Below are 10,773 nucleotides of genomic sequence, written 5' to 3'. Positions count from 1 at the left end.
TTGCACAAAGAAGTTCACTCTCGTTGAAAAAGCACACCTTTCATACGTCTTCCTTTCGGAAATGTAATGAAAATTTACTTTGAAATCCATGATCCTCGTTATCTCCTTTGAGAGAATTGCCTTAAATATCTATGCCACCGATGTGACTACTCCATATATTGCTTCCTTCATTGTTGCAACTATATTTCATTCGTCCCAGTTAGTCCCCTTGGGGAGCTCCTGTTTTGTTTATTAAGAAGAAATATGGTTCGTTCCGGATGAGCATTGATTATCGTGAGTTAAACAAGCGTACTATTAAGAATCGTTACCCTTTTCTGAGAATTGATGATCTGTTTGATCAACTTCAAGGTTCATCCATTTATTCTAAGATTGATCTTCGTTCTGGTTATCACCAATTACGCGCTAGAGAAACTAATATTCCGAAAACTGCTTTCTGTACCCGTTATGGACCCTGCGAATTTCTTGTTATGACGTTCGGATTGACAAATGCACCTGCTGTGTTCATGGACCTCATGAACCGTGTGTGTAGACCCTATCTGGACAAGTTCGTTATTGTGTTCATCGACGACATTCTTATTTATTCGAAGAGTGATGAAGAGCATGAAGAACATTTGAAGTTGGTGCTCGATCTGTTAAGAAAAGAAGAGTTGTACGCTAAGTTCTCTAAGTGTGCATTCCGGTTACGAGAAGTTCAATTCCTTGGACATATTGTTAGTAAACAACGGATACAAGTTGATCCTGCTAAGATTGAGGCGATTGAAAAGTGGGAAACTCCGAAAACTCCTACTCAGATTCGTCAGTTCCTAGGATTAGCAGGTTACTATAGAAGGTTCATTCAAGATTTGTCTCGTATAGCGAAACCTCTGACTGCTTTAACGCACAAGGGGAGGAAATATGAGTGGAAGGATGAACAAGAGACTGCTTTTTAGATTTTAAAGAAGAAGTTGACTACCGCTCCGATATTGTCACTACCTGAGGGTAATGACGATTTTATCATTTATTGTGATGCTTCGCATCAATGCTTTGGTTGTGTTTTGATGCAACGAAAGAAAGTTATTGCGTACGCGTCACGTCAATTGAAGATTCACGAGCAGAACTATACAACTCATGATTTAGAGTTGGGGGCCATTGTTTTTGCGCTTAAGATTTGAAGACATTATTTGTATGGGTTCAAGAGTACTGTGTACACAGATCACAAAAGTCTTCAACATATTCTCGATCAGAAACAGTTGAACATGAGACAACGAAGATGGATTGAGATGTTGAATGATTACGATTGTGAACTTTTATATCATCCGGGTAAGGCCAATGTTGTGGCGGATGCGTTGAGTCGTAAAGAAATGGTTGAACCTCGTAGGTTTAGGGCCTTGAATATGACCATTCGAACAAACCTCGCAAGGCAGATTCTTGCAGCTCAACAAGAAACCTTGAAGGAGGAGAATTTCTTAACGAGAAGGTCCGAGGCTTGAGTAAATAATTAGAGATACGAACCGATGGTACTTGGTATTTTTCGGGACGCCTTTGGGTTCCGAAGTTTGGTAATCTGCGACAACTTGTTTTAGATGAAGCTCATAAGTCTAGGTACTCTATTCATCCTGGTTCAGGAAAGATGTATCATGATCTTAAGGAGCTGTATTGGTGGCCTCATTTAAAGGCTGATGTGACTACGTATGTGGCTAAGTGTTGACCTGTGCTAAGGTTAAAGCTGAACATCAGAACCGTCAGGACTTTTGGTGTGACCTGAAATTTCCGAGTGGAAGTGGGAAGGTATTACGCTGGACTTTATTACGAAATTATCGAGAGTTGCGGGTGGCTATGATACCATTTGGGTGATTGTAGATCGAATCACAAAGTCAGCTCATTTCTTGTCGATTAAAGAAACTGATTCGATGGAGAAGTTTACCCGTTTATATTTGAAGGAAATTGTTTCGAGGCATGGTGTTCCCGTATCTGTTATTTGGACCGAGACAGTCGATTTACATCGAGGTTTTGGCAGTCCTTACAAGATGCTTTAAGAACTAAATTGGTTATGAACACTGCTTATCATACACAGTCAGATGGTCAGAGTAAAAGGACCATTCAAACGTTGAAAGACATGTTACGAGCGTGTGTTATTGACTTGGGTAATGGGTGGGATAAATATTTGCCGCTAGCTGAATTTGCTTATAACAACAGTTATCATGCATGTATTAAAGCCGCACCATTTGAAGCGCTGTATGGTAGAAAGTGTAGGTCACCTGTCTGCTGGAATGAGGTTGGGGATGCTCAACTCACAGGTCCAGGAATAATTCATGAGACTACCGAGAAGATCGTACAGATTAAGGAAAGTTTGAGAACCGCCAGAAGTCGGCAAAAGAGATATGCCAATAAGAGAAGGAAAGATATTGAATTTCAGGTCGGTGACCATGTTATGTTAAAGGTATCACCTTAGAAAGGTGCGGTACATTTTGGTAAAGGGGGAAAGGTGAATCCTCATTTTGTTGGACCGTTCGAGATTATTGACAGAGTTGGACCCGTGGCTTATCGTTTGAAATTGCCACCAGAACTCAGTGTTGTTCACGATGTTTTTCATGTGTCGAATTTAAAGAAGCGTTTGGCCGAGGCCGATATGACTATTTCTCTGGAGAAGCTTCATGTCAATAAGCAACTTCATTTTATTGAGGAACCTGTCGAAATTATGGATCGAGGAGTTAAGACTCTTAAACAGAGTAGAATTTCTATTGTCCGGGTTAGATGGAACGCCAGACGCGGTCCCGAGTTCACTTGGGAGCATGAAGATCAGATGAAGCAGAAGTACCCACATCTGTTCCCAGATGCTGAGTCAACTCCTGCACCTGCTTAAATTTCGGGACGAAATTTCCGTAACGGGAAGGTACTGTAACGACCCTACTTTTTCCGTTATCTTTTACCGTTAATTATTTAACGACCGTTAACTGTTATTCGTGCCACGTCATGTCTATGACCCATATTATTATTTTTGTAATAATATATTAATTATTATGTGTTAAATGAATATTTGTATTCATATTTTAAGTTGTACGTTTCTACGTGTCGCGGATTTCCATCCGGCGAATCTTTTCGATTTTCAAACCAAAGGTCGAGTTTTTAGGATATTTAAATCCTAATTATTTTAAATATGATATTTTAAGGTCATATTATTATATAGAGTATTTATATTTATTTTTCGTCGCGCGTTTGTTATCTCTCCGAATTTTTAATTGCGTAAGCGTGTTTTCGCGTTTCGGGCTTCGGTCGGGTGTTCGGGCCACAAGCTTCTTGACTTTATAGCATTTTGGGCTAATGGGGCCCACCCCCATGCATATTTCGGCTGAAACCTTTAAGGGAGGGGTGTTTTTGCAATTTTTATGACTAGTTCCCTTTTAATCTCAAATTAATTCATTCCTTTATTTTATTTCTTAACCTAGCAAGCTTTTATCTCCCTCTTTTCTTTCTTCTTGGCCATGAACTAGCAACAACAATATCATCATCATCAATTGAAAATATTACTTGGATCATTAAATCGTTTATACAATCGGATTCCTCATTCCGTTCTCTACGCGATCATACCAATTGTTTCTTGATTAGGGTATAAACCCTAACCCTAGAACTTTTAATTTTTATTTATTTTTCTGTATTTTATGTTTATATTATTAGTATGATGATTATTAGTTGTTGTAATGTTGATTGTATGCGTAGAATTGCTCGATTGCATACTTTTCGGTTTGATAAAATTGGGACAGCAGCTTTTTCGTGTGTTTCTGATATTGTAACTGATGTTGATCATAAAATAAAGTATATAAATGAGTTCCTCTCATCAAGATATTAATTTTAGACTCCGGATTCATGTCGTTTCGATTCCCAGAGCCCTAGAAACGATCAAAGTGGTATTTTGTTAAGATTGAAATGTGATTTTGGTATGAACCAGGTTTGGTCCGACTTTGTGACCATATTTGGTGACTTTAGGGTGTGTTAGTGTGTTAGTGTTTTAGGACTGATGGTGGGGTGAACTTTCATGTTCGGGTCATCTCAATCCGAGCCACGAATCACCCGTTACGTCTAAAACACATTTTTGATTGAATTGAAGTTCCAAGTAGTGTATTGGCTGTATATCATGACTTTTGGGCTGTTCATGGTGTGTTCTTGAGTGTACCAAAGTGTCGGGTGGTTTGCTTAGGCGGAGATATATGTAAGGCTCGCCGAAAACCGACACCCGGGGCTCAGGATACGACCCGATGAACTTTTGATTTAAAACTTGGGATTTATTATTAAACTTATGATATAAATAATGGATTTCATTATCATTTAATTACTTATATGATATAAAAAGTAATTATTATTATTATTTAAGACTTATGATATATATTTATTATATCATTTAATTAATACTTATGATTTAATTAACATTTTAATTAAACTTGTGATTAATAATACTTTCATTATTAATGGAAAATACTTATGATAAGTATTAAACTTATATTATGAGATTATTATAATAAGACTTATAATAAGGATTAATTAGTTATTTAATTATTATAAGGCTTAGTTATTATTTAATTATAATTTAATTATTAAATACTTATGATTTAATGATTATAATTAGAAACTTATGATATGATTAATAATTCATTATTAATTAATAATACTTATGATATAATTTAAAATTTATTATTAATTAATAATACTTATATTATGACTAATATTTAATTAATTAATTAAATACTTATGTTATATTAATTATATGATTTAAACTTATATTAACTGTAATAATTCATTTTAATTTAATTAAACTTATGTTATGACATAATTAGACATATTTAACTTTAATAAACGTTATAACTTATATTATTATTATAAATTACACTTTTAAAAATTTACATTGACCATGTTTGACCAAGGTTGACTTTTGAGTTGACTTTCGGTTGACTTTGACTTTCAGTTGACTTTTGTTGACTTTCTAATTAAGGAAACTTTCCTAACTTATAAACTTTCCTAAAATAGCAACTTTCTAAATTTGGAAACTTTCCAAAAATAGAAACTTTCCAAAAATAGAAACTTTCCAAAAATAGAAACTTTCCAAAAATGGAAACCTGCTAAAAATAGAAACTTTCTAAAAATAGAAAATGTGTCCGTAAGCTGTTCCGATCAAACCGATGCATATTGAGTATTGTTCTATGACTACTTGCAACATGTACAATAGATATCATACTAAGACTTGACCTAAGTTAGTTATTTATATCGACCTGCTTTATTTATAGGTCGGCGTTGTGATCATTCCTGATCACTGTACTACATTTGCTGTTCGCTTAATTGTGTTGGTTACTTCGTTACTATTAAGGCGAGTTATAGTCCCATTTATCTATTTAAATCTTTTGGGATGAGAATACATGCAATTTATTTTATATTCTTGGACACATGTGGAAGTTGGTTTAAATTATTCATTGTGAGTTGAACAAAAATATTCCCTAGTCTGGTAACTGTAATCACTGGTTTCTACTGGTGAACGCGAATCCTATGGATAGATCTATCGGGTTTGACAACCCCATTTCGAGCTAGTCGCGCTAGCAATTTATAATCGGAATGTTTAGTACTTCGTATTTTGTTGTAGATACACTTGTTCGGTGTATATTATTTATTGTGTTTGGCAAGGGTAAATAAATGGTTAAGTGGTTACCAGGTGGCTCACGGTAAATGGAATAATGTTTTTATATGTTTTCTAGCATATAATTTTGTGGTCCAAAAAGGAGTTTTTATGTTTTCAAACATAAATTTTTATGGTTTACATTAAATATTGTTTGCAATATTGAACCTATAATTCACTCAACCTTTGTGTTGACAGTTATTCGCATGTTTTATTCTCAGGTTCATGATTGATTGCTTCCGCTGTGCTTAGAGAGTCTGCATATTTCTGATGGCAGCATTTGTTAAACATTAACTTGTATTCTATTTTGTTACATTGAATAGTGGGTGTTTGTTGACTTTGTTTTGGTCAACTTTTGGTTAAAGTATTTATGTATAGTTTTTCTAAACTTATACATTTTAGTAGATTTCCTTTATAGGAAATCATTTTTAAATAAAGAATGCAAGGTTGTTTTATTAAATTCATATAGAGTTTCGATCAAGCTGTGGGACCAAGATAACAATGGTCGTCAAGTGTACTTTGACGGGTCGTTACAAACCACCTATATCGAACATAGGCACAAAACAATAATTCTCTAGAAGAGAATCCGATATGCACATCCCTTAACCGAGGGATTTCACCTTGCTCGTCAAGCACGTCCGTTATCTCTCAACGAGATTTACCACATTACCACCTCGGTGATAATTTAAATCCAAACCATAAGTACAATCTAACCGAAATTGTACTCTACCACTAATCGACCAAAACTAGGCCCCAACACAATTTTCGGATCTACTAAAAACGTCATCCGAAATCTCACACTAGAACTTTCTCGTGCGGGAGTGTAACTCCCCCACTTGGAACTACGTCCCATAACCGCATCTCGTACAACCGTACAATGCTACCAAAGGTAGACTTTACCATCAATTGGGCTCGCACGACCCATCACCACCTCTTGCTCCAATCTTGAGCACACGAAGGATTTTAACCAATCCTTAAACACTTTGAACGAAAAGTGTCCCGCAAATTACACAAACTCTACTCTCGCAATCATCCAGTTGCTATAGTTTGTCAACTTCCACCTAGTCACTCATGTACCTAAGGGTTTCACTTCGGTACCCTAAGTACAATGTAACCACAACATAGTCGGAGTCGAACACCACGCTAGTAGGTATAAAGGAGGCACCTAATGTCACGTCACGTAGACTCCTTTACCAACATACATCGAGATCCAAAACACTCGATTTCAAGGGTTTCATCCCACCCGTCGAACCTCATATTTCATAAACTTCCACACACAAGCGAACACGCGCTTAACAATTGAACACCAAAACCCATTTCCATGGCTTGGTAGAAACATTTCTTAAATACTAAGGAATGTTTGGTTGCACCAAGTCTTACGCCGTTCGCCCGTTAATCAAACGTCACCATAGGGTACTTCCATTAGGAACGTCACCCATAACAACAACATGCACAACAAAATGCATTTAATAAACTCAAACTCAACGGCGCATAATAACTAATCAAAGGACATATTTATTAAAATGAAACGTACCTTGACGTCTCCTTGCCGCACCCGTCCCCGCTAACTTGGGACATTCCGACTTACGATGTCCTTCCTCTTGACAATTGAAACACACCATGCCATCACCTTCTGGTACCGCACATTCCCAAGACTTGTGACCCCCTCATGCCACAATTATAACATCTAGACGCACTAGAATCCGATATACCCGTCTGTGTACCACCCGTGCTCACACTCGGACCCTTAGTCCTCTTACTCGGAGCACCATACGAAACAACCCTTTGCTCACTTGCAGGTTCACTCTTCTTAGATCGTGAATACGACTCGAAACCTCTAGCCAAGGCGAATAACTCCGCAAACGATTTCGCTTGACCCCAACTAATTTTATTCTTCAAGTCATCATTCAAGGTCCGATAGAAATCTTGCATCAACAAATGATCATTCCCCAAATACTCCGGGCAAAAACGAGCCTTCGCCATAAAGGTCGTCTTGAGAGTATTCAAGTCCATAGAACCTTGTTGCAAATTTCGCAACTCATTACACATTTTCGACGAATCGGTTGAAGTTCGAAACTCCTCGAAGAATTTCTTCTTAAACTCGTCCCACGATAACACCATAAACGTTTCACCACCGACAAGGTCAATCTTACCATCCAACCAATCCTTCGCCCTACCCCGCAACAAACTCGTAGCGAGTCTCGTCTTTTTCTCGGGAGGGTAATCAATAGTATGAAAACACCCTTCGACATTCGAGATCCAAGTTGTGCTTATCAAAGGATCCGGTTTCCCGTCATACATCGGGGGTTTAGTCCTCATGAAGCTCTTAAGACAACGCTCCATTTCACCACTACTTTGAAGTTCGGAATAGTTCCTATCCATTTCTTCTCGAAACGCACTCATTTGCTCCGCAACGGAGGCCGCAACTCTAGCGTTAATCTCAGCGTTGTTCGTCTCGATCCCACTTCCCATCGCCATTCTAAGGAATGCAAAGCGATTAGATCACGAACGTATAAAACCACACACGCAACACCGTCCCATCTTGCTAAACGCTCATCGTACATCGCTTGTTATACACGATTTGCACCCGTAATAAGGTTTGCAAGTCCTTATTACGCACACACGCCGTATCGACTTGTTAGTACAATGACCGTCTCGCTCGATGCTATAAACAAACACAAACAAAATTCTACTCGATATAAACACACGCGAGAATTATCATCACAACACAATCATATATTAATAATATCCGCATTACTAATATAAATGTTAGTCAACCTATAAACAAGGCACTAACTAAACCCATTTCGACCCGTAATCCTACAAGTTCCGCAACAAATTAAGCACACACAAAAGTCTAAGTCTAGGCACCTATCTCAAGTCACCTAAATCCCTTAGACCATGCTCTGATACCACTTGTTACAACCCAAACCGAACCACGTTCGAACTCGCTTAAAGTATCACAAAAAAAAAATATTGTTTGTTCAGCTACTGGCGCGGCGCGCCAGAACCCCGCGCGGCGCGCCAAACTGGCCTGTCCCAAAAGTCTTAAAACGTGAAAATGTTTGACCACTTCCCGATGTATTTAGACAAAACGCTTTTCACAACCTATTCATATATGAAAAACTAACACGTTCCATTCATAAAATAAGTTTTACGAGACCGGGCCCACATCGGCCGTTTTACGACTTTCGTACAAAATACAAGTTTTCAACCACACAATTTTAAACACAAAATAAGAGCCGAGCATGGCGATTGGGGATACGCTACCCAATCCTAATTAGTCCAAAAGCAAGCCTTCTAAAGCAACTACGCGAGCCACTAGTTCTCACGCTTACCCGAGCCACATCATCCAAGCAAATCTATAAAAAAAAATGTAAACAACGAGAGGGTAAGCTAACGCTTAGTGAGTGAGAATATACTACATACATATATATGCATAAAATGGACACGCCACACAAATAATCAAATACCGCATACCGGAGCATCCAAGCATAAAGGCAAGCTAAGCTAAGCATACCGAATAATCGCTAAGCAACAAGCTAGTAACAACAACCATAAAGTAAGTCACCAACGACGATGCGAACAACGCCAATAAGCTACACCCGGAGGGTTAGCTACATCACAACAATACATTAACATATATATAACAGAGCGTAAAACCACCCAAGGTTAACCAATCGTACAAAGGAATGGTACTCGAATTTCCCATCTGTGTTCGTAACAACCGTTAGTGTACAACACATATATCACTAACCCTTGGACAACACATATCCGTTTATAAAATTGTTAGTGTACAACACATATAACACTAAATTGGACAACACATATCCATTCATAAATCATTAGTGTACAACACATATAACACTAAATTGGACAACATATATCCATTCATAAATCATTAGTGTACAACACATATAACACTAAATTGGACAACATATATCCATTCATAAAACCGTTAGCATACAACACATATATCGCTAACTCGGACTACATACATCCGTTCATAAAGGCCGTTAGTGTACAACGACATATATCACTAACTTGGACATCACATATCCGTTCCTACAAATAAATACATTATATACATACATGTATACTTATTCCACTCACAACCACGTGTGATAACGTACACCCAAAGTTTGTACTTCGCCAAAGGTGGTCAACCAAAATGCACAACCGTGCCAATTGGACCCATACACAAGTCCATCAAATCCACCTATATGTGAAGTGAGCTCTATAGTCAAGAATCACTTCACCCGACCCGCACCCATCCTACACATACATATGCACATAGGATATTAACACTCACCTTGAAGTCTTGATGAATACTTCCAAATAATCCGCAACTCGCCGAAGGAATGTACCTATTCCATTATCATAAATACCACAACACAATTAGGATGGATTTACAAACCAACCCAATTCGACACTTAGTGCAATTTCGACCCAATTGCACTTCCAAGCACAAACCGTGCCCAAACTAACCAATAATCACTAACACAAGTGATAATGGTCCTAATATGCCACTTAAACCCGAACACAAGTGTTAAACACTTATCGTTCTCAAAATCGCCCATAAACCCTAATTTTGACCCATAAAGTCAAAATCTCACCAATTACAAGTTTTGACACCAAAACATATTTAACTCTGTTTTATACTTCAACTTAATCCATTTTAAGTTTATAAACCTCATCGAATCGACATTCGGGTCATAATCATCAACAAACCCTAACTTTGACTCTAGTCAAAATTAGTCAACCACAAGAACCCTAAAGGTCTCCAAATCATCAATAATCACTAATACTAGTGATTATACACCATTATCAAGTCTTAAACATGGTTAAATCATTAACCAACCCAAAACCCGCCTTTAACACTTATAAACCCGAATCTTGGTGTTAATCTTCAATTAACAACTAAATGGGTTCCATCTATGAATCATACAATCAAAAGCCTCAAATTTGAATGATGAACACAAAAATGAAATTCGGAGTTAGAGCTTACCACTAGTATCACCGCGTAGCTAAGAACGAGGAGAACAAACTTGTCTACTACGCCAAAGATCAAAACCCGCTTCTTCCTTTCCAAAAAATTCCTTTGAATCAAATGGGTGTTTGAGTTCTTGAGAGAA

The sequence above is a fragment of the Rutidosis leptorrhynchoides genome, chromosome 2, assembly GCF_046630445.1.
Source record: "Rutidosis leptorrhynchoides isolate AG116_Rl617_1_P2 chromosome 2, CSIRO_AGI_Rlap_v1, whole genome shotgun sequence".
In the NCBI taxonomy this organism is placed as follows: domain Eukaryota; kingdom Viridiplantae; phylum Streptophyta; class Magnoliopsida; order Asterales; family Asteraceae; genus Rutidosis; species Rutidosis leptorrhynchoides.
Note: the sequence above shows the minus strand (reverse complement) of the source record.